General features: G+C 46.3%; 1 pseudogene; it reads right to left on the bottom strand.

Moving 5' to 3' along the window:
- Positions 1 to 4,095: 4,095 nt before the first annotated feature.
- Positions 4,096 to 18,982, bottom strand: LOC101664012 (annotated as a pseudogene).
- Positions 18,983 to 22,219: the final 3,237 nt, after the last annotated feature.

Genomic DNA, 22,219 nt, shown 5'->3' with positions numbered 1-22,219 from the left:
TTCAACTCGTGCAACCCTGTGTGTGTAAAACAGGTCTCTGGAGAGTTTTCGCAACTGTGACCTTTCCCCAGGACATGACCAGACTTTGTTCTGCATTGCCCTTGAATGGGCTTTCAAGGGGTTAGTAGTTAACCATTTGTCCAAACCAGGGGCACTCTTTTTTTTTTTTTTTAACATTTTATTAGGGGCTCATACAACTGTTATCGCAATCCATACACACATCAATTGTGTAAAGCGCATTTGTACATCATTCTCAAAAGATTTTCTCTCCACTTAAACCCCCGACATTAGGTCCTCATTTTCCCCCTCCCTCCCCACTCCCCCCTCCCTCAGGAGCCCTGGATAGTTTATAAATTGGTATTTTGTCATATCTTGCCCTGTCCGACATCTCCCTTCACCTACTTTTCGGTTGTCTGTCCCCCAGGGTGGAGGTCACATGTAGTTCCTTGTAATCGGTTCCCTCTTTCCTACTCACTCTCCCTTTATGGGGCACTCTTCTACAGATGAGAATTGAGTTTGAGGGAAATAACTTGCCCAAGAGCTAGTAAATGGGAGAAGGAGATTTAAGTGGGAGAGGTGCCCAGGGAAGAAGGAAGGGTGCTGGTAGAAGGCCCAAATGAGTGCGGCTCTTAGAGTCAAACCAGGAGCAGAGTCACCCAGGCAGAGGCGGGAGTCCAGCTGGGGTGGGGACCAAGCCTCCGGGGGCCAGTGTGGCTGGCACTCATTTGGCAGGGGCTCTGGAAAGGGAGGCAAGAAAGACCCTTTAGAACCCTCTAGAAAGACTACCAATTGAGTGGGAAACTGCAGTACCACCTCTGCCAACCCGCCAGGAAAAGGGAGACCAACTGTCCTCATTCAAGAGGGGCGACTGGAAGTCAAAAACCACTGTGACTACCATGGCAGAGCCTTGGTGGTACAGTGGTTAAAACATTCAAGGGATAACCAAAAGGTCCGTGGTTGGAATTCTTGGCGAAAGATGTGGCAGCTCACTTCCAGAAGGATTTACAACACTGTGCAGCCACTCTGTTAGGGAGCCAGCTTAGGGACAGGAGGCTATCTCTCCCATGCCTGCAAATGCCCCCATAGAGGAGATTGGAAAGAAATCAGGCATCCATTAGACACCTATGAAGATCCCAAAGTGAGCATGTGCATACTCAAGCCCCTGAGCCAGGTCGGAGGTACACTTGCGAGGGCCAACCTAGGCCCAGACTCATGACATCACCCAGGGCCTAACTCAGCCAATGGGGTCAACCAATCCCATCAACCACCCCTTCCTTCAGCCAGGAGATGGGCTAGAATAAAGGCAGGGAACAAGCTCTGCGACTCTCTCCTACCCTCCTGGTCAGAGGAACGTAGAGGGCGAGGAGGCACGTAGAGGGGGAGGGTCTCCCTCCCCTGTGTGGGCACACTGCACCCGTTCGGAGCCTACTGGGGTGGGGGGGCACAGCCTCTTGGCCCACATGCTCTCAGCCTCTAGGGTTCTTGGACTTCTGGCCTCCAAGGATCCCCCCAAGATCCACACACATGGGTGCTCTTTTCCATGTGGTTGTTTGGACCTGGTTTTAACCCCCTTTGCGACTATAAAACCTGAAACTTGTCTTTCATAAAGACGCACTTGGATTACAAAACGGGCTTCAGCATGAATTCTTTCATCGTGTGAAGCTAAGAACCAAGGTATTACCGAATACCTAACACAACGACTGTGTCCTGCCAGAAACCTAACACACGTACTATGTCCTGCCAAGCCCATGATGAGTGGGAATCAACATGATGGCGGTGGGAGTTATTTACTTATTTATTTTGTGACAACAGAGAATACAGCATAGCGATAAGGGACAGACTCTGGTGCTAGAGCGTAGAGTAGAACCTGCTCTCCCCTCCTGGCTGGGTTAAGCTCCTGTGTCTCTTGAGTTCGGCCTCATCACCTTTTACCTCCCAATACCTTAAGCAGGTGGCTTTAAAGCACCATAATGTATTTTCTCACCACTCAAGAGGCTGAAAGTTCAAATTCAGAGAGAGCATGGCTCCAGGGGCAAGTTCTTCCATGTAGATGCAGCTGTCTCTGTTGCTTGTTGCCCCTTTGCCCCGTGTGTTTCTGTATCTGCTCTGTTCTCATAATTCAGAACTGATTGGATATAGAACACTCCTTATGCAGATGAGAGGCCCACTCAACATAACGAAGAAAGCCCTACTTCTAAACAAAATCCTATTTCTAGATATAGCTAAGGTCAGGATTTTGATGTATTTTTGAGGATTGGTGGGGGGGGGGGGGTGTAGAGAAACACAATTTAGTCCATTACAGCCTCCTTATCTGTGGAACTCCTCATTGGGCTCTTGTGGCAATTGCCTGAATGAATACAGCTTGAGAGTATAGAACCTTGCCTGGACTTCTGTGAATGCTAATTAAGCATTAATTATCATCAACTTCATCATTAGCCCTGTGCTTGATTATTTTTTAAGGATGTTGTGGCCTGGACACACAAGTTTATTATTTGGGAGACTCATTCCCAGAGGGGAGATATTTGACACACATTTCATTAAATTTTACAACAGTCGGATAATACATGCTGTTATTTGGGTTTTAGAGATACAAATCCTGATATAGAGAGCTTCCAGATCACATCAAATCATTCACAAGTGGTGGAGGCTGCAGAGTCCCGGGGACTTGGTCAAGAATTGGCTCGAGAGTGATGGGTTTTATTAGGATTCAAACCCTGAAAGGGTCTGAATTCCAAGTCTGCTATTCACACCATCTTGTGGTACATCCCAGCTAGCATTGCCTGAGCATAAGCCTAAACAACATAGAAACATACGTTTCTGTTATGATCCCTCATCAGAAGCAGCTAATCATTAAGGGGCTATGGCATGGACTTGCCAGAGGAGGTGTTTGGGTCTCCCGGATCTCTGCCGCCAATGGGAGAAGATGGGGCAAGTAAAGGGTGCAAATACACTGTTCACTTTCATCACACATGCATTTTCTCCTTTCTAAGCTATTGGATCCTCCTGAAAATCTAGGTAAGCAATTGTTCTCTCTGAAATACGTTTGCTTCTAAAGCTGAAGTCTGTAGAAGACGGAAGACATGTTTTCACCTGACGTGTGATATATGGGAGGGGACTTGGAAAAAGTTCATGAAAAGATTCCACTATCTTTTAATTTCTTTTCTAGAGAAACTCTTTGAAGCCCTCTGGTATGAAGCTATGTCAAAATGTATCGGTAGCAGGTTTCCAGTTCAAACCTGCATGTTTGTTGCAAACACAATGGTCAGCGGGCGGTTTGCAGGACACATTCTCTCAGGTTAGGCTCACAGTCTTGGTCTTCCTAGGGCTTCTTCTAAAACAGAGCAGGCGGACTCGGTGGGGCCAGTTGAATTCCAAGCAGAGGGGGTCATCTTAGCCGGTGATGGGGACCCTCTGTTGATGCTCCAGAGAGGTAATCTTGAAAGGGACACAAGATGATCACAGGGCTTTACGATGAAAAAGTTTTAAGAACACGGAAAACTGCATTGGTTAAAAAAAAAGGCCAGAAAAGTTGCTCCAAAGAATTTTTTTCTCCATCAAGACAATGTACCTTGTCTCATTCTTTGATCAAAGCGAGGGTTCTTCTATTTGAATTTCATTGGGGCACATTAGCCCAACCACCCCTACAGCTCTGATCTTGTCCCTCAGGCTCCCTTTTGTTCCCCAAACTCAAAGAACATTTCAAAGGAGCGAGATTTGAGTCGCTTTAGGATGCCGTGCTGATGCGGTGTCGCTGGAAGAGAGCAGAATTTCCCAGTGAGGGCTGAGAGGGGGAAACACCCCCTTCAGAAGTAGCTAGACCTGGAGAGAGGATGTGTCAAGAAACCGTCGATCCGCAGTTGGAGACTTCTTTGTTTAATAGGGGTTTCGATGACTTTGCAGCAATACTTTCTGACTTCCCTTCCTACCCTTCTGAAAATGAAATGTAAGTGCGCATGTGTGGCACAGAAGTCTTTACAGTGAAAATCGGAATTTGGGGAAATGCTTCGGATAGGCCTTTCGGGGATACTTCACAGTCTTAGAATGCAGTGCATAGAAGAGCCGTTTCTGAGGGTGAGTGGCATGATTCCCAGCTTCTCACCCTTCATCCAGTTCGCTGCAAGATGCCAAAGGCCGGGCAGCTTGTTTTCCAGAATCAGAGGTGCAGGAGACACCGTGGGCTACTGGGCACAGCAATGAGCTACAGTTTGTCCGGTATTCTGGCGAGGGTGTCTCTGAAAAAGGAGTGGAGGTCCTCTCAAAATCAGCACCAAAGAAAGGGCTTTTGCATGTCCCTGCTGATTGCTTTTCCTTGAGTTAGTGTGGAAAGTGACTCCCAGCCCCCGGTGTCTCCTCTCGACCTTATGGTGATGCTTCGGTCTGATGGAGGGCCTGAACCCTCCCTCCGTCCATTTCCTGAGGTTGCAAGACAACCTTGGGAACAACTATACACAATCAGTCCCAGACCCATGTGAAATGGCAGTGATTGAAACAATTTTTACGACAACAAATCGGTGCATTGGAAAGATCACAGGACTTCTCTTTGGGACACAAGTTGTGCTCTTTGCTGCATTTGGGAACCTCACGCCCTGTCTTCTAGGCCGTCCTTCGGAATGTTTCTCTCTCATTTCTCTGCATTCATTATGTATGGATTGTGATTAAAAACACAACCCAAACCAGAGCTTTTTTTTGGTGGGGATGGGATGGTGAGACATATTCTGTTGATATTTATTGTGAAAACTGAGGAGGGGCATTAATCAGTGAGAACGTCCAGCCAAGGGTGGCAAGAGGTAGTTTTCTGGGAGGTAACATGCCCCTCCCACACCCCCACACCCCGCCCCCGTCCAGCCCCACGGTGAAATGCTCAATTACTTTCTGACCAGCCCAGCACCTTGCAGAGCATGCACACAGGTCCTCATGGATGGGATGAAGGCTGAAGGAATGATGGTCCCAGTCACTAACTTCCTTCTGTGGAGGCCACATGGGGAGGAACAAAGAGGAGGCTGGGCAGAAATGAGCAAGAACTCTTATCGCTGGGTCCTCTGACTACACACACACCCACACACCACACCCACCCACACACACACACACCACACACACACACACACACACACACACACACACACACACACACACACACAGCAGGTGTGGCTCAGCCCTTCCCTGGGAAGAGGCAGGGCTGAGGCAGGCACCATGTGGAGGCAGTGCTTGTGCCTTGTTCTGGTCAGTCAGGGCAGAGCAGGCAGCTCAGGCTGAGCTCTGCAGACAGGGGTTGAAGTGGCTCCTCTGAGCAGACATGGTGTCAGGGGAAGGCCGGGGGTTGGCTTCTGGCAGGGACAAGGGTTGTTCGGGTGGTGCTGGGAGTGGTTGGCTGAAGGAAAGTAGGAGCTGAGGCGGTAAAGAGCCTGGATCCAGTGGGGTTGGAAAGGGGGCTTAATAAGGGCTTGGGGAGGAGCATGGGGAGATAAAGAAGGAAGGGAGGTGAGGGCTGATGCTTAGAGAGGCCAGTGCTCTGGGGAGCAGGCACAGGGCTGGCTTCTTTTCCTCTCCTGTATTTATAGGCCCTACTGATTACCCCAAAGAGCCTTGTGTTAGTCCGGGTAGACTAGAGAAACAAATTAATAAACACTCATGTGTATAAGAAAGAGCTTTATATACAAGGGCAATTGACTATTGAGAAAACATCCCAGCTTAGTGCAGATCCAGTCCATAAGCCTGATATTAGCTTATATGTTTAATACCAATGTATAAAGTCCTCTTCAGACTCACGAAACACATGCAATGATGCCAGATTCAGGAAGATCACAGGCCAGTGGGTGGGAAGTCTTGTGGTTCCAGTGGTGGTGTAAGCATCTGAGCAGTGGCAGGATTCTCCACGTGGCTTCTCCAGCTCAGGACAGTAGCATAGTTCCATGTGTCTTGTCAGTTACAGTGTCTCCCAGGGAGTTAGCCGAGAGAGATTGTTTCCCATCCCCAAGGAGGAAACACAAGAGTTCCCAGAATCCTCAGGAGAAAGCCATGCTCACACAGAGGCCTCATTGTCTATACCCTGATTGACAGGCTAGACTCCACCCCTACACTCTTAATCCTCAAATTGATACCAGATTATATAACTACCACCAGCATCCTTTACGAAGACAGGATGTGGGAAGAAGTTGCTGGACTTCATGTAGGCAGACAACTTCTTCAGGCGCTCGAAGCACACTATGAAGTCCTTCCGGTTTGGAAACCTCTCCAGGCACTTAGGTTCAAAGATATGGTATATGCCAAGGACATTGTGAGAAGGAAATCCACCAAAGTGCTCTTGTCCCTGCGAACCACAGCTGCTTCCCCAGGGACTGTGAGACCAGCTTCATCTTTCCAGAGAGCTCCTACAGGTACTATGGCTCAAAGTCAGGGCTGTTGCACACCCTGGCCAGGCCCAGGCAGGTGTCCATAGCCTGGTTCTGCAAAATGTCCACTCAGATCTTCTCCTCTTCTGCCTGCCCACTCAGGCAGTGCTTCTGGCTGATGTAGCACAGGACGGCACTGCTCTGGGTGACCATGAGGGTCCCATTAATTCAGTAGGACATACTGAGAAAGCTGAAACCCTGTTTGAATTTTTCATGCAGCCACTGGTTTGGTCAGAGTCAGGACCATCCCCCATGGTGTATTTCTTTTCCTTATAGTCTGAGCCTGGGTATTCCAGGGGCAGCCATAGCCAGATGGCATGCTCCAGCCCTCAGATATCCAAGCATTTTATGTCTATGTATTTCACAGTCCTTACCTAAGTCAGTGGTTTAAGTATATTAAAAATATTTGGGCAACCATCATCACAATCTATTTTAAAACATTTTCCTCATCCATTTACCCATTATTATACCCTCCGCCCCCCATTACTCCCAATCACCCCTACCATAACGCTAAGGAACTATTAGTATAGTTACTGTTTTTATAGATTTACCTATCCTGGATTTCATATAAATAAAATCATAAAAACCAACAACACAATAAAACATAGAAAAACCTCTATCCAAGTGAAAGCAGAAGATAATAGAAACCAGAACAAGTAAAACATGGGTCAATAGGGAAGACAAATGATAATTTGTTAAATTTAACCTCACTGTACCTTGTAATACCAGGAACCCTGGTGGTATTGTGGTTCCACATTGGCCTACTAGCTGCAAGGTCAGCAGTTTGAAACACCAGTCCGTCTGCAGGAGAAAGATAGGATTTAGAGTCCCGGAAATGCGCAGGCTTACTTGTAAACTGTCCTCTAGCGTCACTTTGAGTTAGCATGGACTCAGTGGCACTGTTTGGTTGTAGATCTGCAGGGATCCACGTTTGAATGCACTCTGGTTGAGTGCAAGACTATTCACATCCCTGGTCAATGGTCCGAGGGAATTCGATGAAGGATTAATCTGTGTAGAGACCGTACAAATGGATTTTGAGCTTTTATCCATAACCTTCTGCAAACTAGGTGCCTAGAATTTAAACTCTAATACAATGCCCTGTTCTGATCTTGTATTTTTTTTTTTTTTTGTAATCCTTGGATCATACCATCTGGTGTGGTCCTTCCATGTGGAATTAGCTGACGCCTCACTTAGATGGGTATATGTGAAGACAAGCCTTCAATGAGACCCTAGTCTTTTTGATATCCAGGCACCATCGGCTTTCTTCACCAAACTTTGCGCTAGCACCCATTATCTTCAGGGATCATTTAATGGTGCAAATATTGAGCAGAACTAACTCTCCTTAGATCAGGCTTACAATTAAGTATGAGCTCCAAATCCATTCATTGATCTAAAGTTGATATGTGTATGTCTTTGGTCCACTGTAGAGGCAATATTAGCAGCTTCTTGAGAAATAATTTAAGTAACCTCCAAAGAGACATTTGGTAATTCTAATATCAGTGTTATTAATCTAGCTGATGGTGTAGAATTTAAAGTACTAGTGAGAAAGGAAAATATGCATCTACAGGAAAGCTTTTTAGACTAAAAATTCATAAGATGTTCACTTATACAAATTAAAAACTTAAGTGACTGAACACTGTTTTAAAAAGCAATGAGAGTTAGACCCAAGAGAAACATTTCAATCATGCTCATTCACTGAGACAAAACTATGTCTGTCAAAAGCAATGTAAGGATGAAAACAGCAAGTCTATGTTGTCTTGAGTTGCCAATTATTGAGCAACCTTAAAAGCAAGAGATCTGAACCAAAGTCCACTGAATGCCAATTCGGTAACCTTGAGATAACAGTCCTCTGGTCAGCTTTAAATCCAGAGGAACGTTTCTTTCCCTTTAGTCTGAAGCAGGTGTGTGTAGCATAAAGTCTGATTCCTTTAGTGGGATTTACAAATCCTATAATTCTGCTGTGGTCTATGAAGAAAGCTGGATACCTAGAAAGCACAAAATCTAAAATCCAGGTAGCCTATAACATGCAGCCAGGTTCACTGAGGATGCCAAAAATGCATGGTTAGCAAGGTAACACTGGGCACATTCTCCTGCCAGGGTTCTACAGAAATCATGTTAAGTGTTTTACCCAATGGTATGTTATGGCTCTTACTTCTTTAGGGTATATACCCAACAGAGGTGTTGTCCGATCCTATGGATTTCTATTTCCAGTTGTTTTCGGTCGTGCGTGACCCAGGTAGGCTGAAGTGAGACAGCAGGTATTAAAGCAACCTGCCCCTCCTTTTAGGCGCTCCGTTGGCCCGGTAGCAGCGTTGGTGGCAGAGTGGATGGTGGATGGCCTGTCAACCACCAGGTCAGCAGCTCAAACCTCAGTTGCTTCACAGGAGAAAGATAAGGCTTTCTACTCCTACGAAGTGCTCCAGTCTCGGAAACCCACTGGGTAGGGCTCGCTAGGACTTGACAGTGACTCGAGGAGGGTGTGTTTGTGAGCGCTGAGTTGGCACCGTGGCTTAAGCATGGGACGACGACCTGCAAGGCGCTCGGAGGGAGAAAGATGAGGCTTTCTGCTCCCACAAGGACTTACGGTGTCGGAAATCCAGCACTACTAAGGGTCCACTTGACAGCAGGTGTTTTTCAGCCTTTATTTACCGGAAAGCTTAATTTTCCACAGCAGCAAATAAAGCCACTTTAATACAGACTCATTTCATATTTGCTTTAGGAGAGGGTCCTGTTCTATGAAATGTGATGATTTTATAGACAAATAGTCCCTTATTTTATTGTGAAGTGTATGATCACATTGTGGCATCTGCTGGGTAAATCTCTACTGCCCTGCGTCTGGTGTGCGACGTGAACCTGCACGAACCCCTACGGAGACCCGTGAACAGTAGTCCCGCAGGCCAGTCACCTGAGCAGTGCTCAGGGAAATGCTGGCTGCCCAAACAGGTCTCGACAATTGGTCGAAGGACCAATTTCCTTTCGACATCTGTCTGAATAAACGTTTGCACAATGGCTGCCCACTGGTGCGAGAGTGAGCGCGCGCGTACAGCCCCGTTGATTCCATCACCACTTTACGCAGCTTCTCTCGGGTCGAAGCCTCCCAAGGCAGCCCTGATGGGGTTGGCAGAAAGCAGTTGCATGTTTGTTTATGTGGACTCTCCTAGCATCGGGGTAACAGCAGGTCTGGCAGAAGGAACGAGAACATTTGTTGTTGTTGTTGTTGCTGAAGATGCACCACGGATACCGTGGCTTGAATGAACCCCTTTGATTTTTTTTTTTTTTGGAATCAACAGAGCAAGAAAAAAAAAAGTTTCAGGGAAAACAATGACTTACAGAACATGGATGAAGTTAATCCTTAACTCGAGACTATTAAAGTCAGGAAATCGAGGTGCATTTAAAAACCTGGCTGGCAGTCATTCTGTATTCGTCCTTGTAATGACTTTGCCCCCTTCCTCTCCAGCCTCCCCTTTCTTCCCACAAAGATGGAGCCGGTGGGGGAAGAGGGGAGAAAAAGTTTTAGTATTGTGCTTCTGAATTCTCACCCTGAAAGGAACGTTGCCACCGTATTTGCTTGGGCACTAAATCCAATACAATTCTATAATTCTATTTAGGCTTTCTCACTGTTAATCCGCCCCACCTCCCATTGTTCCTTTACTCTTCCAGGTATATTTAAATCTATAGCTCTCCCTCTGGAAAAAGGCTGATGTGAATAATGGAAAGGCTTCCTCATGGGGAAACCCTTGAACTCCACAAAGCCACTAATCACTCTTCTCAGGCGAATGAACAAAAGACTTGGCGTTCATTATGAAATGACTCACAAGTAATCATGACCATTTTTAGGGGAAAAGGACAATTATCAATTTCATGGACCTCATATGCGATCGTGACTACTTGCAGGGACTTACGATGATCAATTACCCGCTCCCTGATTAATTATGAGCTTAATCTTCCCACCCATATAACGTGAACAAAAGCACACTGTTCCTGGCTGCCTATTACGTTTCCCCCGGACAAAGGCTCGAGCGCGTGGTAATGGGAAACTCAGGTCTGTTGCTCTAGCTGTATTGCTTTTCAAGTTAAACACAGTAGGGACAGGTCACTATTAAAAGACTCTCACATTTAGGAGCAGCTAGGATCAAGCCATTTAACATGCATTGTGTCTTTGGGGTACAGAAGCATCTCTCTTCCTCTGATCCTTACAAGGTAGGCTACTGCAAGGAAAGAAATGTTTTAAATGAACACCAATTTTCTTGGTGCCCAGGCGAGTGTTTTATCTTCCCTTGCCTTCTCCAATGGCGGCTTTTTATCTCTTACACCCTTCCCCACATCGAGTCTATCAGTGGAGTGGGTGACCACCTGCTTCCTCTTACATCATTGTCACACCCAAACCATTCGCCCTTCTCTCCCATTCTCCTCTCCTGGTCTGAGTCTCCTGGCAGGCTGACCATCCACCCCTGTGCCTCATTCCAGTCATCTACAAGCGCAGGACCCTCCCGACCTGCCTTAATGCAAGATGATCCTAGCACCGGTCTCACTTTGGATCTTTCCAACAATGATTGGTGATTTAAATATCTATACATCTATACCATCCCTGCAACATTCTGGTATGTAAGTTCCGTGGCCTGTTTTCCAAAGAGTCCTTTCTGAACACCACCTCAACTGCTCATTCCACAGTCCTACCCCAGATCTCGCAAATGCCAATATGTACACCAGCAAACCCACACGGCACACAAGAAATAAAAAGCTGCCATCGATTGCTGTCAAGTGGAATCCGACTCATGGCACCCCCACGTGTGTGAGAGTGAAACTATGCATAGCCAGGAATCCCTTGGAATGAATCCCTTGGTGCATTTGAAGCCAACTGTCTTGGGTTAGTAGCCCAGTGTTTAATTATTTGCATTATTCAACTGCATGCCCTAGTGATCTCTATTTCAACATCTCAGTCTCTGGCCACAGCTTCTAGTATCATTTCATCGTTTCTCATCTCTCTCATGTCTGTCCTTCTTTCCATTCCCAGCTAGAAGTCCAAGCTCACTGTGACCATCAATTCCTTATATTATCCTTTATTCCCCCCTCCCCCCATCTTTCTTCATCAGACTTACATTGCAAAACCCTACCATCTGGTTTTGAGTTCCTGAATAGGTGCTCTGACTTTGGGACTTCAGTGCCTTTGTTTGACTGAAAACACAGCCCCAGCCTTCTCTGCGAGGTGTACTAGTACTTCAGGCTTTACCTCACCGGCACAGGACCCTCCAAGGAGCACCCTGGAGAGAGTTAGCTGCTTCTCTTTTAGGCATCATGGTCCTTGCACATGTCTTTATAATACTATATACGAACTTTAATTTGAATTCCATGCTTGTATGTCTTACCCGCCTGATTCATTAATGAACTCTCCATTTCTATGAGAGTATCCTGAACATGGTATGCTCATCATATACTTGTTGAAGGAAGACATGGATGCACCCAATGGTGTCCTTACTGCTTTCCCTGGGTCTTGTGTCTACTCACGGGTTGAAGAGGCAGTGCATGCGCTCATTTTAAAGGGTAAATTGGGAATAAGCACAAGGGAAACAGTAGACACTGAGGTGTGGCTTTACAGTTAGGTTTCTACTTACTCTGACTCCGGGGATCACAGACCCCTTGTGAGTATGCCGGTTTCCCCCACTAATTTTCACAGTCGACTGTCTAAATCACGAGATGTTTACTCTTCTTCTTCCTTTTTAAAGTTGTGTTTAGAAATAGAACATATGGGGTGCTTAATCAGTAGGGTTATAATAATGGCTGAAAGTAATACCAGTTTCTCAAGAAGCAAAGTTTTGCAGCGCATTAATAAATGATCAAAAACCAAGGGCCCATCATCGCGTGGACAGTGGAATGGTGCAGATCAGCCTGGTGGAGAGAAGCCGTTTCATCATCTCCGGCAGTCACTGTGACCCATCAGGGTGTTACCCATCTTGCTGTAGTTAAAATTCTGTACTCTGCTTCGCTGTGAGTCTGTGTGCCTCGTTTTAGTCGTGCTATCAGATGCGTGTTCCGACTCTGTTTTGTGTTGTGCTGAAGCTGTACTGGGAAGATGAGGATTGAAAAACGCAGCACTTCCTAGCCAACAGTGGACCTTGGTTAATACGGAGAATGCTTTCTCTCTAAACTGTTAATAAAGCCTCTTTGCATTCTGTTCAACCTGATATTACCGTATTCGCTTCAGTGAATAGAGAATGCATATACATATGCTCAGGACTTATAAAAATTGAATCTAGCAGCAGCTATAAATAATTAATCCTATCCTAGCTGGGACTTGCCAGTATAAAGATGTTACAAATTCAAAGCTGTAACAGGGACAGCAGAACAAGTGATTTATCATGGCTAGGTCTAACAAGTAGCAGCTTCTGGGCTTGTGTTGCTACTTGCCTGGTTCATGTGTGAGTCTTGGGGTCATTTGTGGCCACAGAGACAAGAGAGGACAGAGAAGCCTACCAGATCCACCAATGCACACGTTACTGTGAAATCTAATTTATATTTCAGTAAAGCCCCAAACCAGTTTTCCTGGCGTCCGTTTGGACTCTGACGACCACAGGGTAGGTCCAGAGTTAGCCATGGCTCAGTTTTTGGAATTAGATTGCCAAACGTTTCTTCTTAAAGAAAGGAATGGAAGAATCTAACAGCAGCGTCCTTCTTGCTTCCCTGGGTGGAGTCGAACTGCCCACCTCCTGGATAGTAGCTGACTGCTCAGCATTGTGTCACCCAAATGGCCTTCTGTAGTCATGAAGGCTCTACCTAATTTGAGCCACTCTATCTATCGGGCATTATTGGGGGCCAATGTCACAAGTCACACCAGCGAGAGCAATGGGCCTTGTTTGCTGCAGCAGCAGCACACACACCTCTTGCCTTCCCCTTTTGGAACCCTAAGCATTCATCATTAGATAAACCCACTTTGAAATGGGAGCACCGTTGCTCGCAGATTGGTCTCAAACTATTCACTCCTTTGACCATGCTTAATTATGATCTCTGCTCAGGATAAAAGCTTCTGAGGAAGCATTTGAGTGCTCCCTCATTAATTTGATTACCATTTCCACATGAGAATTTGTGTAATGTACTAGTCAGAAAAACAAAGATTACAAGAACAGCAATTGCCTTGAAAGGGAAATTACCACTAGCGAAAACAAGGACTTGTGCCTTCATTTTGCTCAGTCTGACAAGACTTCTTAGATGCATTTCAGGCTACAGAGAGGGCCAATGTCAGCATATTAGTCCTGCTGCCATCACAGGAAGGTGACTTTAAATGACTAAAAGCCTGCATGGGGTGTGTGGTCGTGGTGGGAGCCTGTGATGATTCATTCATTTCTTTAAAAAACAGTTTCATTGACATACCATGATGTGATTCACATAGCATACAATTCAATGATTTAATCATGTTAAAGAAGGTTGTGTAATCATCACCACAATCAATTTTAGAACACTTTCTTCTTTCTTGGACTCATTATGACTAGCATGTTGCCTCCACTTCCCCTAAGAAATTATTAATCTAGTTACTGTCACTATAAATATACCCACCCTGGAGATCATACACAGGAAAATATACCAAAACAACCCCCCAAAAGATGCTATCCTTTCTGATTGTTGGGCACCCCCCCCATTTCTTCACCACCCTTTGCTATAGCACCCATATCTTCAATGATTTCATCACAAGGGCAAGTATTGAGTACAGCCACACCATAATAACTAAGAGTTTGTCTTAAAACAAAACAAACCACAAATAAACAAACAATTGAGGCATCAGCTAAGTCCACACAGAAGAAGTTCACCAACCTGTGTAATCCATGGATTATAAATAGTGATATCCAAATCTGGAGGAAGGAATGGCATCAGAGCTTAAATCCTGAGCACCCAGTTTGCAGAAGGCTATGGATGACAGTCAAAGCCCCCAATCCATTTGCAGGGTCTCCAGGAGGATTACGTCTCTAGAGAATCCAAGCTGACCATAGTCCAGGGCTTTGAATAGCCTTACTATCAGACAGAGAGCATCATAAAGTTGATCGTGGCAGAGATGATATAGTTAGATTGACATGTGACACCTTTATCATTTTATCTCTGCTTTGAAACATTTTAAATCTGTTCCAGTTTTTAATATTCCCTTTTTCTTCTCAACTGAGGTCTTCCTCTGTTGGATTTTGTCATTGTTGTTAGGATTTCTTTGTCTCTCTCTCTCTGTCTTTTGCATGCTTTTCTGCATATGAAATCCAGGATAGGTAAATCTATAGCGACAATAACTGGATTAATAATTACCTAGAGCCATGGCAGGGAGTGTTCGGGAGCTAACAGTGACTACAAGAAAGAAGAAAATGTTCTAAAATTCATTGTAGTGAAGATTGCACAACTCTTCTGAATTACTAAACTGTCCAATTGTATGATATATGAACTAGATGTCAAAACACTTTGAAAAAGAAATGGGGGAAAAAGATTGCTCTTAGATTAGGGCTATGATTATGTGTGAGAGCAAAATCCATTCATATACCTATGGTTTACATATGTCACTCTCACTGTAGAGATAGCCTTATTATTTTAGTGGGGAACATTATAAATCAGCCTCATGTGGCATATGATAATTCTACTGATAGTATCATTAATTCAGCCAATGATATAGTATTTAAAATCCTTTTTAGAAAAGGAAAGTATATCTGTGTCGGACAGCTTTTTAGACTACAATATATGGACTGTTCACTTGTATGGATTAAAAACTTAAGTGAGCGCACATTATTTATGCAAACAATGAAGGTAGGCAATAGGGCAAAGCTTTCAATAATGATTATTGTGAGGTTTACTTTCATGTATCACTTTGGCTCAGCTCTGATGCCCAGATGTTTGGACAATCACTTTAGAGTTTGTTGTGAAGGTAATGTGTGGACCTGATGAATATTTACAAGCAGGTGACTTGAATGAAAGGTGATTCCTCTGGATAATGACGGTGGGGTTCATCCAATCAGTTGAAGGCCCTAAGAGCACACACTGAGGTTTCTCCAAGATGAAGGAATTATGCAGCACCAGTTCCCTGAACTGCAGCCTGTCACTTGCCCAGTAGATTTCATACAGGCCAGCTCCGCCACTGTATGCACTAATGTCCTAAAATCCGTCTCTCCCAGTCTTTCTGTTTTCTGATAGCTTTGATTTGTACCTAGAGGACAGTAGAAATGTGCTGAAGGCATTTCTGAGGCTGCAAACCTTAATGGGAACAGACCACCTCATCGTTCTCTTGAGGAGCAGCTGGTGGGTTTGAAAAGCCACCCTGCAGCTAGTAGCACCCTGTGTAACCCACTGCACTGCCACGGCTATGGCTAGGAATCATCTCAAAGGCAGTGGGTTTTGGTTTTAGCTAGACTCGACAGATACAGATTTCTAAGTCACACACAGGGCTGGCTGGTGGGTCTTAAAAGTAGATGTCATTGATGACAGGAGGTGTTCTGAAAGCTACACATGTAAAGGGAAGCTATTGTGGTAAATTATGTACACACTAACAGTGTCAAAAAACCCTAACCAACCAAACTCACGGCCATTGATTGAATTCCGACTCGCGGGCAAAAGCTGCTTGTGGGAAACGATTTGATCAAGAAAGGATTAAAGAAAGAAGCAAATGAGAAAAGGAAGGCAGAGGAACAGACTTGTAAGCAAAGGGAAGGATACACTATTAGGGAAAATTCAAAATACAACATTTCAGAATTTCTGCCACCAATCTCTATGATGATAACCAAGTCTCATCCATGGCTAAGCATGACACGCCAGCTTAGACAGTCCACTGTTGTCCAAAGCACCAGCATCTGACCTGGAGCCGGCACTTATGGCGAATGGCTAACTCTGAAGGGCTTTTCTTGTATTTTATACATTTATTTCTAAAATCAGAATGCCATTTAAAACGCATGGATTCCGCAGCCTACTCTGATGACGAACCCGTTCAAGACAGATGGTCTCTTCATTCTTCTCCTTGAAATAAATCTCCTGAGACAGAGGCTCCAACATGTTCTTTTGCTTAAATATTTCTTTTCGTTGTTGAATGCTCTTGATAGTAGAAACATTTCTCCCTTCTCCAACTGACTTTTGTACCTACTTGGAAAAAAAATTCCACTGTGTGTGTGTGTGTGTGTGTGTGTGTGTGTGTGTGAGAGAGAGAGAGAGAGAGAGAGAGAGAGAGATGTATCAGCATCATCATTTAGAAAAACTCTCTTATATTAAACATCATTATGAAACGCTATCTGAGAAATTCCATTTCTTTTCAAATTCTCCCCATAGTTAAGAAGATTGTAATAAGGGAAATGTATCGTAGTACGTAGGTAGCATTTCTGCATCTGTTTCTACCAGGTGTCTGCCAGTTTTGTGGGACTGCGGTGGCTTCGCTTTTGCGTGATATGGGAAGTAATGCCACTGGTATCTCAGGTATCAGTAGGGTCACCCATGGTGCCCAAGTTTCAGCGGAGCTTCCAGACTAAGACAAAAATAAGAAAAAACCCAACTCTAATGATCTGCTTTTGAAAATGAGTCAATGAAATGGATTGCATCAGAATGTTTTCGGGCTTGCTTGCTTTGGGACATGTCGCTTGCTATAGGAAGGCATTATGCTGGGTGAAATAGAGGGCCAGTGAGGCCAAAGGGGATCTCCCTACTGGGATGGATTGGCCCATGGATGCAAGGATGGATTGAGCGTGCCAATGATTGCGAGGATGGCACAGGACCAGGCAATGTTTTGTTTTGTGCGTAAAGGATGGCAAGAGCTGGCGTTGGCTTGATGCTGTGCATCAAGTGCATCTATTTATTAATTTAACAGATGTTTACTGAATCCCTTCTACCAGTAATGATTGGCTTGGATGGGGGAAAACACACGGTGGAATCAGCCATGGCTTCAATATAGGTTCGGTGTCTTAATAATGATGTGTTCTTGGGCATGTTTTTGAAGGCATCCTCCCAAGACTAAGACAAGTGTATTACTGAGAGAACATGGCTGCAGCCTCGAGCTGATCACAAAGATGGATGAATGGAAACCCTCATAGCAATACTTTTAGACTTACTTTTATATTTTTGGTACTCAGAGTACATACATTTTATGTACTCAACATGTGTATGTTGTCTTACGTTCATAAAGGAGGGGCCAGGTAGGTGGTGGACTCTCGTGTCAAACCATTTCTGAGAAGCCAAAGACAAACTCTGTTGGCTAGAGCAAGGATGGAGGGTAGACCATAGTGGCATTCTCCTTACTGGCCCCTTTCTCAAGCCATAGTTTTGGGAAATACGGCTCAGAAAAGATGTGTCTACCAGCTCTACTCTCAGAAGATAGCCAGTTGCTATTGAGTAAACCCCATGTAGGCTAGAGCCACTGTGCTTCCCATGGCTGGTAGTGGAAGTAGAGCCGAGATGTTCCTGGGTGGACTCACACGTCCAGCCTCTCAGCTAGCAGCTAAATATCACACCTTCACCAATCTGAGGACTTCTCTCAGAAAACCAAGCAAGCAAACTGGTTGCTGTCAAGTTGATTCCGACTCTCAGAGACCCCAGATGGTCCAGAATAGAGAGCTGCGCTCTCGAGGGTTTTTAGGAGTAGACCACCAGCCCTTTCTTCTGAGGTGCCTCTGTGTGGACTAGAACCTCTAACCTTTTGATTAGCAGCCAGCTACAGCAAGTACTCCCATTACCTAAGGATCCCCCAGTGGTGGGTAAGAGGAGGCCAAATCAACAGAAAGCGCATTCAGTCAGGCCTTCAAGGCCCGCTGCCACAGAGAGGTCCAGGCCGGCTCTGCTTCTGGAAGACACTTCTGTGGCACGAAGGTTTGGGGACTCTGTGGAGGTCGTGGGAAGGATGATTGGAAAGTAAGCCCCTGGCTGATTGAATGGGCACTGTTCTTAGATTAGCCTCCACTGGAGAGAGGCCCATCTCGGTGGAATGAGTTGATCTCAGCTTTCAGGCTCTCTGTTTCCAGCCGCAGAGACTGTTATGCCAGCTTGGGTTGGCAGTTCTTCAAGGTAGCCCTGTCAGTTAGTCTTCCTGTGTTGCAACGGGTTCCCATTAAGGCAAGTTTCACATGAACACTGACAGGAGAATGGGTCCCTGGGAGACGCGAATGAAATCCCGCAGGGAAGCTTTCAGAATGGCAGGCTCGGACTTGATGGAGGAAACAATGGGCCTCTCACAGGAGAACACCCAGGGCTACAGGCCCTTGGAAAGGCTGCAGCGGGCCAATGGAGTAAATAAGGAAAAAGACTGGCAGTGCCAGGGAGGCCAGGCGGGCGGAAAGCTGCCCTTTCAGTTTGGCCAGGTACCTCAGGTATTAGTCAGCCTGCGTGTGAGGTTCAGCACGAACGGTTCATCTGACAAGAGGCCGGTGACGCCAGCTCCTAATGTGTCCTGGAGCAGGAAATGTAGTTCACATCATTTCTGTTGTATTTGGTTTTCTATAGGTTCTCATGTTACCATGACTCACCTTGCAGGAAATGGATCCGTGGCTGGGGTTTCTGTAGGCTGCGGGAGAAGGAATATTGGCAACGGCGAGAGGAGACAGCTGACCAGACTCGTGGGTCCTGGGAGGGGTGCTGGTGTCTGCCAGGCGCGGGGCGGACATCTTTCACATCTGAAGGGCTTCCTTCATGTCCCCACAGAGTTTAAGCTGCAGCAATTGCTTCCTTCCTCCCGAAGTCTTTACACGCCTCGGATGGCAGGTAAAGCAACCTCCAGCAGCCAGCAGCTGCGGGTGGCACAAATAACATGCTTGGGTGCTACCTCAAGGCTGGTGGCTCTAGACCACTCACAAGGGCCTCAGATAAAAGGCCTGGCTGTCCACTTTGGAAAAACCAGCTGCTGAAAACACCATGAAGCTAAGTTCCTGGGAAACACACCTTTGGTCACCTGGAGGCAGTCAATGCCATGGCCACGGGCTCTTGTTACTCTCGACCCTGACTGTCCATCCCGCAGAATGCTCCCCACACCCCAAAGGTAAGGATTATGGCCATTGTTTTATAGACAGGGTAACTGAGGCCCATACAGTTTGGTTACGTATGAAGCCCTAGGGGACTTGTCCTTGTTGGCAAAATACGGAGATACGATTGGAACGCAGAGCTGTTTTTATGCTGAATGCTCCTGTCCACTCACACCTCCTCCCCGCTACTAAACACACACACACAAACAGCCACCGTTTCTTTGAGTCTGTTCTGACTTGCAATGTGACCCCATGGATCCCGAGTCGATTGCCAGAGGACTTGCATGGCTGTGACCTTTCAGAAGTAGACAGACCAGCTTTTCTTTGGAAGCATCTCTGGGGAGGTTCAAACTGACCGTCTTTCAGCCAGGAGACTAGCACTTCACCATGTAGACCACCCAGGGACGCTTACACTAGACATACTTGATGAAGTGGACAGATTGTTAGTGCTGTGTTCAGCTCTAACTTAAAGGGACTCTAGGACGGGTAGAACTGCCCCACTGAGTTTCCGAGACTGTAAATCTGTACAGGAGTAGAAAGCTTGTCTTTCTCCAGGGGAGCGGCTGAGGTTTCGAACTGCTGACCTGGCCTTGAATAGCAGAATACACTCCACCACAGTGAGTTTGGTTTGGAGTTTGGGGGTTGAGCTCAGCTCAACCTCCTGTGTTAAGGATCTACAGCGGCAAAACAGGAAGTAACAAAGAGCCCCGCCCTCATAGGTGACCCCTGTACGTATGATTTAGGAAGGGCTGCCAACCCACTTCATATGGTTCACCTCCCTTTTCTTGGTACTACACAGTCATTTGTCTTTAAATCTAATCCAAGGCGACACTTTTTGGCCCCGTTTTCATGCTGTCTACCTGAGAGAGTCCCAGCATGCATGCAGCGACCCACCTTCCTTATTGACCAGGCGGACTTTGGGTGAAGCCCCTCTTCTGGGGCACACCTGCCTTCCCCCAGAGTTTGTTGCTGAAGTGACTTTTCCAAATAGTCCTCTACCATGATTGTGGCCCGGAGGAGCCGAGCAGTAGTGAGAACGATTTGACTCCTAATGAAGTGGGTCCCTCGAAGGTAGGGTCTGCGTGCCAATAACAGGGGGGAAGTTGCTAGTCGCTCCTCTTCTGTGTAGGTTGTTGCCTTTCTGGGCCCCTGTGACAGCTTCTGCTCCCTCTGCTGTCACTGCACTTCCCCGACTCCCTCCGGATGGCGCATCAGGATTTCTCCCTGCAGCAATGATGGAACTATGTCAGAGCTGTCAAAGGAAATGGCTTCGGCAGCAGAAAGCGAGGGGGAAGAAAGCAGCTCAGAGGTAAGGTTAGTCATCTGTCCCCCTCCACCCACGCCCCTGGCTTGCCACAATTTTTATCAGGTGGACAACATCATTTTGCTTGGAAACGGACTAACTATTTGAGCTCGAAGCCACATCCCCGACTCCCCTGCCCTGCCCCCCCTTGTTCTTTGTGGCTGTGTGTTCTCAAGCTGGTTTGGAATCCCCGTGACCTATACGACAGTAGATTTGACCCCTAACCTTGCTCATGCTGAGATCTACATGGAAACAGACAGACAGGTCTTTTCTTCCCCAGGGCAGCCAACCTTTACGTCAGTAGTGGCACACCTAGCCGTGGCACTGCCAGGGCTCCATGGACCACAGGCACGTATAGGTGCCAGTCGTGTCAGTTCTAGCCAATGAGGTCGGCCAATCCCTTCGATCATGCCTCCCCAGCCGGAGACGATAAGAGCCGGCCACAGGAAGGCCAAGTCTGAGGGCTGCGGTGCACACCCGGGCCTGGGGCCCCGAGCTCCCGCTCAGCCCTCTCTCTCAGGCTGTTCCTTTGGGATTTCCTGCTGTTGGTCCCTGGGATTTCCTGTGAATATCTGAAACTTCCCTTTTCCTTCTCCAAGTCACTTGGATGACAAATGTGTTTCTGCCTCGTGAATTCTTTTAGCGGTGCGTAGCAAGAGCAGAGGTAGGCTGCTCCAGACACCTAACACAAACGTGTCAATCCATCTCCTTGAGGCCCTTCCTCTTTTTCTCGGTCACCAAGCAGGAGGTCCTCCAGGGACTGATGCCGCCGGACAGGGCCAAAGGATGTGAGATAAAATCTGGCCATCTCACTTCTAAGAAGCACTCTGGCCTTCCATTTCCCAAGACAGATCTGATTGTTCTGTTGGGACATGGGTGGCAGTGAGTGTTGTGTTGGCTGGTTTTGAAGTCTTACACATCGCGTGCTATTACTTTTGTCCTTGTGATTATTTCTCTTTCATGCCTTCACTCTGAGCCAACCAATCAAGCAACCAGTAGTTCGATTCCCTCAATCACTCTTGAATTTAATTTTATGTTCTCTGCTTACACTATAGGTGGAATTAAGATTACCCTTTTCCCTAGTTTACTCCAAAAGCCACCTAACTATGCTGTAAATATTTACTCTCCCTTTTCTAACCACTCTCTACAGTGCTCCCAGAGCATTTGTCTAGAAATACAAAATTGCTTCTATCATTCACTTTCTTAAAAACCTCCCATTGTTTGCCATTGCTTTGGGATGAAACCATCATCGAGCCTCAACTCCTGCTACCACTGCCCTTGGCTTCTGCTTCCCAGACCCTCTAATTATCTGCTGCTTCCAGTGGACATGTTCCATCACACTCCATCTCCCTGATATGCCTTCATCTGATTAATTCGCCCTCTTACTGTATACCAGTTGCCGTCAGGTGGACTCATCGCCTACTTGTGCGTCAGAGCAGAACTTGGCTCCAGGAGGCTTCCAGTAACTTCTTGGAAGTCGACTTTCGGACCTTCTTTGGGAGGTGCTTCTGGTGGAGCTCCAACCTCAATCCTTTTCTTAGCCGCCATGTTGGACATGTGGTCCGGAGAGACCAGTCCCT

The sequence above is a fragment of the Echinops telfairi genome, unplaced genomic scaffold (assembly GCF_000313985.2).
Source record: "Echinops telfairi isolate 266 unplaced genomic scaffold, ASM31398v2 ScPeMD7_31;HRSCAF=116, whole genome shotgun sequence".
Classification (NCBI taxonomy): domain Eukaryota; kingdom Metazoa; phylum Chordata; class Mammalia; order Afrosoricida; family Tenrecidae; genus Echinops; species Echinops telfairi.
Note: the sequence above shows the minus strand (reverse complement) of the source record. Positions and strands in the feature narration are given on the sequence as shown.